The 6,351-nt window shown below is 38.7% G+C and overlaps 1 long non-coding RNA gene across 1 annotated transcript; it reads right to left on the bottom strand.

Annotated features, from left to right (window-relative positions):
* Nucleotides 1-691: 691 nt before the first annotated feature.
* On the bottom strand, nt 692-5,811 carry LOC134863578 (uncharacterized). Its single transcript, XR_010165682.1, has 2 exons — nt 5,642-5,811; nt 692-3,118 (listed from the first exon to the last, which is right to left on the bottom strand). It is a non-coding gene; the product is annotated as an uncharacterized LOC134863578 (long non-coding RNA).
* Between the last annotated feature and the right edge of the window lie 540 nt (nt 5,812-6,351).

The following is a 6,351-nucleotide window of genomic DNA, read 5'->3' as shown; positions in this document are numbered from 1 at the left end:
TTTCAAAGGAACCTGAATGAAATTTAGATTAAAGAGCCATCTCGGACATAAATGGACCAGCTGCTCATCATAACCAGGAGAGCGTCACAGACGAGTAGCAGGCCTGATGTCCATGTGAGTGTGAAAGAGGTGTATGAAGCTGGTAAAGCTGGGCATTGATGAATGAAGAGAGGAGCTGATTTGTGAATTTTACAAAACATATTAAACCAGTTGAAAAGTCCTGAATGTGTATTCAGATCTTTTGATCACATGTTGCTCTACAGTCAGACATTCAGCACCACGTATTGACGGACAGCTCCTTATTATTATCTCGTGTGTATTTGTCATTTCTGAGAATGGACCTCATTGATCAAGACATATAGTTATCTAACACTTTTTACATTCAGGGAAATATGAATGTAATTGGACTAAACACACACAAAAACACACACACACACACACATACACACACACACACACAGAAAGAAACCATATTCACAGAGCAATTATTAGAAATATTGTACTTGATAAACTCAAGTGGATTTTACGAGACATAACACATTTTATTCTGTGTCTTCTTAACATCTGTTAGGTTCACAAGCATTTGTTCATGTTTATTTCATGTGTTTCTTTCAGGAAAAGGTCACACTTATAATGCTATGGTGTTTTTTCACGAACACTACACATAGAAAAGCAATAAGGACACACTATAGAAGATTTCAGTTTGGTTTTATTAAACAGCTGTTGTATGAAATGTGTGAAAAACCTCATTAATATTGAAATATATAGTATCACCTGAAACAAAACATACACACACAGTTAACTGTATACAATTCCACTGAAAATCTATTAGTCATCAGAGCGAATGTAAATATAAAGTTAACACATTACAACGTCACAAAGTATTTGTTGGCATATGGTAAAGGTTGGGTTTCATTGTTTTAATCGATTTGATTTATGATTCAATTTTATTCTCCATATTCCATAGACACTAGGATACAGTGTATTTGAACAAATAAAATAGAAAAGATATCACAATATAAGACGAACATGAAATGTGAAGTTTAAATACATTTGTGAAAAAAATGGAAATGGAAAAAAGACAGCACACATGGAGGGAGGGAAATTGTGAGGTAAAAGGTAACACACACACACACACACACACACACACACACACACACACACACACACACACACACACACATTATTGTCTCTGCCTATTGTTAAATAAAAAAACACCACAAATGAATTATTCAAGGGAATATTAATTTTCGTTAGGTGCCTAAACCGTTATTGTGTACCTCATTGTTTTCACTTAGATAGTTGAACACTTCTTAAGAGTGTTAGAAGAATTGCTTGCAGATTTCAAGTGAATTCAGTGCCCGGTTGCTTGGTGTGGGTGTAGCATTCTTGCATTGAAAATGTTGTTTGTATGAAAGTAGAAAAGTATTCAACCCATACAAATTTAAAGGAAAAGTACTTTTCCAGTGAATGTCATGTTATATCATTTAAATATAATTATTAATGCATTGATGTGTTCACTGTCCGTGTGGGAGCTGGTAAAGAAGGAACGTTTTTCCACTACATATACTGACCTGTAGTTTGTGCATTTTAACAAGGAAATAAAACTGTTTATCTAAACCTTGCATACTACACTATGAAGCATTTGTTGATTATATTTGGTATTATTGATCTGAATCCTCAACGTATCAAAGTGTGGGTTGTCATCAGTGGGCTTCTGTAAATGTAGTACACAGTATTGTCTCTAATTTGATTATATATAGAATATATTTATCAAAGACTTATATAGACATTACCATGTGTCTTGCCTTTCAGATAACATACATGTTTAAATGTGCTCATTATTGGACAAATACATTTAGAAATTCCTCTTTAATGTAGATGTGTTGTAAACTATAAAAGTGTTTGTTCACTAACAGCACATTACAGGCAGTAGGTTTGGTCCTCACTAAATCCAAAACACTTTGTAAACGTAAACCCTGTAAAAGAAAATCACACACCGTATCCCTGTATTTCCCTAAAATAGGAATTTTATTGAAGTATTTTTTAAATTATATTTTTAATATGGTTGTCTTTTACTGTAGACATTAAATCTAAAATAAAATCTTTTACCATTTATGACTTTTTACAAAGTTATTGTTTCCATCCTCTTGCCACATAAGACAGAGAACTACAGAAGCAGACCAGCGTGTGTATTTTGTGTAATTGTTATTAATTCTCCTTTAAGCAGGTGAGCTGATTAAAAAGGTGGCCTGGAGGTGAAATCGCAGGGAGAGGGAGGCTTAAACACATTCTCAATCCCCTGAAACAGGAGTTCCCTATTCACAAGAGCCAAGGGGCGTTTTTTAATTTCTCATGGCCATAGGTGAGACCCCAGGACCCAGGGTATCCTGTATGAAGTAACTCCTAATAAAATATCTCACAAAGCAAATTTAAAGGGCTCAGTCTTTCACGACAAATTAACAAAAAGCAACATAACATAAGTGAAACTGAGGGAAAGCTAGGGTTAGGGTATCATTTATCACCTAAGGTTTTCAGTTTGTGTTTGTGACTAATCGTCTCATTTTAACACTGAAGGTTTAGTTACAAGTTCCTGCCTGTTGAAGTATTTGCACACTAAAATATTATGAATCTTTGAAAATCAATACACTGGCATGTTGTGACACATAGAGTATTTAAGTGCTGAGTCTGAACAGGTTCAAATTAAATCCTTTGTAAGGAAGATAAATGATTAGGGCTCATTCCTCACTTGCAATAATAAGTAGTGACATTTTTTTATATTGTAGATAACACTGTTTAGTACACCCAAATATTGTTGTTGTAAGGGAAAAGCTGCGTAGACAACCTGTATTTCCATTGTTGTAATATTTGATGATCAAGAAGAACAAGAAGAAAAAGACAAACAAAAACAAGAAGAACACGTTTTTGGGTGGTGTAAAATGAATGCACACCTATGGTGCATGAACATGTTTCCAGACATTGTTGCTTAAAAATATGAAAATCTAAGGTTTACTTTTTCTCACACTTTCCCTCACTCACTCTGTGGATTCCACATGCTGACATTGTGGTCAGGTCACTGCTGCCGTCTCCCCAGCATAGTGTGTGTGATGTACACAACCTGTAAGTTCAAAAAGCACAAACAAAATGGATAAATGAAAAAGCAGAAGAAAGTATTTCATCCTGGTATGAAGAACCGCTCCTGATTAAGAGGTAACCTACTGTGATGTTGTCTACATTGGTACGTAGTGAGTGTTTCCCAAAAAATTCAAAAGACAACACATAAAACATCTTTATATGTCAGAGTGTGATTTCCTGGAATGGGAATACTTGCAATTTGCATTTTCTAACTCTAGGATCACAAAAGCATAACAAAGAAATAGAGGTGTATTTGCATGAACATTTTAAAAATGACGTACTGTAGGTGCACCACAAGTTTCTGCAATGGTCGAAATACTCACAGTACATAATTTCCAATTCAACATCTACGCAGAACACTCAAAACCCTAGAATCCTGTAGAAAGGTTTAAGTAAGTTTCTTAAAAAATATAGTTTCATTAGGAACTGTTGAGGTACTCCTTTGACCAAAATGCCTGATTCATTTTCCTCAAGAGTTAGAAACAACATGCTGCTAAAATCAAAAGCTTCTATTCAAGACAATGTTTGCAATTTTATTTGCTGATAAACAAGAAAATGTGCGGCATCTTTTAAAAATATAAATCACATAAGAACATAACAGTGAACATAATTGTATTCTGATGCAGCATAATTCCTTTATTCATCATTAAAACAATTTGTTTATTATAATAATGCATATATTTTGAAGTGTTGAGCCAAATCCTTAATATCTATTAACTCTTGTGACATGACAGAATAGTGAGCTAGTTAGACACATCACAAGCAGCCACTAGCACTGCTGAATGAGTGTACTGCTTTAGGCTGGAGGTGGTGTGGTGTGTTCGGAGGGGACAGGAACAGTCCTTATTTTTGACCTGTGCCCTCACTCACTTCACCCCCATGCATCTCAGCTGGAGGGAATAAATATTTGAATCCATTTAAATGTAACATGCTCGTGTTTTAGATCCCTTTGTGAGTCCAGACCTCAGCCTGTGTTCCCTGCACGACAACAAGAGCGACGTTCATTATCCTCCACAAATGCTTTTTGGGGTAAGGGCTTCCCAGATTCATGTATGCACAGCAAGCCCAGACCGCAAAAAGATTCGTGACGGACAACTGCTCCCAAAAAAATCCACATCCACTCCATTCCTCGGGTCTTCATCCTCAAAGTGTTTCCAGATAGAAAATACCTTTTTGCAACGGGGCGTTTGTGTACAAGCGGTTATTTTGGGTTACCATCCGATACCAAAAGTGAAAGCCACTGGGCTTGCTTTGCTTTGCAGCAGCACGCAGCCTTGTTATTAAAAAGAGCGGCGATGAGGAGAGGCGGCATCTCATTGCTGTTATATACTTTAACGCGCAGCAGAGGGATGACCGCCGTTTGATTGGACAGGGAGACTCGTCATCTACCAATAGCGATGCGAAAGAAAAAGAGCACCTAAGCAGGAGGTCAAAGCACCTGACAGCTTCATTACTGCCCCCCGACATCCACTCTGGACACCAGTGAGACGTTAAAATGATAACCCACATTAATACAGAATCTTGATCTGATGTGTGCGGATCACTTTACACTTAGGAAAAACACTATTTGACAACGAGCGGCGCCCCCAGTTTCATTAATAGTAAAGTTCCCTTTATTTACAAAGGGTTAATTTGGCTCCAAAGCTCCAGCTGCCGAAGCAGGGGCCCCACCCTCGCTCCGTTTTCATTGGGCCGTCCAGCCTTTCATTGGCGGACGCGTCTCCCAGCCGGTCACGATTCCCCCCATCTGTCTCAGACGCACCGGAGCCAGACGCCACTGACGCAGCACGCGCCTTACTCACTTTTAGCAGTCACGACTCGAGACTCATCGTGCACAAAAGGGAGAAAAACTGCAAACAACGATTGGATCGTAAAGGTAGCGATCTGCTCTTGGGATTGTCGCCCTTCAGCCTATGCATGCAAACAAAAACGAAATCTGAGCTTGTGCACGTTAAAACAGCAGAAAAATTAAAGAGCAAGCATAAAAAATGGAAATCGTAAAAGCCTCAAGCCTTTCGTTTGAAACATGGTGCATGGAACTTGATAAAAAATGCCCACTGTGATGTTGTAAGATCGCTCTGTGCAAAAAGGCAAAGCCATTCTTAAAGCCGTTCAGCACCGCAGCCGGAGGACAGCTCCCCACTCACTCTGAAATCATCCAAACATTAAAAAAATCTAGTTTTGATTCAACAGAATTCATCCCGAACAAAATATCAACTGCATTTAACTCAGAGAAGACAAATCCACCCTTTTTATTGAGAACTAAGGGTGATTCCCGTTTAGCTGCACACAGACTGGTTAGATATCCCTTCAAGCATAGTGGGGGGGAAAAAAGCAGAAATCCACACAAAACATTCATGACATGGCGTTTCGCGCACATCCCGCGTAAATCGAAAATAAGTTACACATCTACGTTTTGCATTTGTTTGAATACAAATGATACATAGAGCAGAGCCTGAAAGAAAGAGGAAACAGGTGCATCTGGAGAAAGGGTCACACAACTCACCATTGTAGCCTCGGAGCCTCCAGTAAAAACACGGAAAGTGACAGAAAAATAGCAATTTTCTCCATAAAATGTTCTCTGTCTTTTCGCTTCTTCAAACTGTGCACACACTGTACTCTTGAATGGTGAGCCTTTTATAGGAGTGATGCCCCCTATCTATTTCTGGATCACGATCCAACCCCGTTTCTATTTTTAGCTCGCGCGTGATGAAAAAAGAAAAGCTCGCAGAGGTTCCTTGGAGGAATTTCGAGCGTGCAGCGTTTGAGTGCTGCTGCGCGCTCCCGCCTTCTCCCTCCTTGCCTGCACGATGCATGCGCGTGCACGACAGCATCTTACTAACAGTGATGCTGTGTAAAAAACGGGATTTCAACAGAATCAAGGAAATGTGCTAAATCTGGCTTTTAATAATTTGCGATTTGCTACTGGAAACACCTGGTAGCCCTTCCCATGCACATACACGCAAGAGCAAAGCTTCCCCCTATCAAATAAAACACATTGTGACCAAAATGCTCGCACTAACCTACATATTGCCTCCTAATGGCAAATGAAAATATTATATCATTAAAAACTATAAATAGTTTTATTTTTGCGCCCTGCTTTATATTTAACCCCAACATCAATGGAGGAATACTTCCTTTTCCTGGGGGCTGCGTCAGTCACTAGACGTCAGGTGGAGAATCTCCCACTTTGAAGGTGGATGCAGGAGCTTCCGC

The sequence above is a fragment of the Eleginops maclovinus genome, chromosome 4 (genome assembly GCF_036324505.1).
Source record: "Eleginops maclovinus isolate JMC-PN-2008 ecotype Puerto Natales chromosome 4, JC_Emac_rtc_rv5, whole genome shotgun sequence".
Taxonomy (NCBI): domain Eukaryota; kingdom Metazoa; phylum Chordata; class Actinopteri; order Perciformes; family Eleginopidae; genus Eleginops; species Eleginops maclovinus.
Note: the sequence above shows the minus strand (reverse complement) of the source record. Positions and strands in the feature narration are given on the sequence as shown.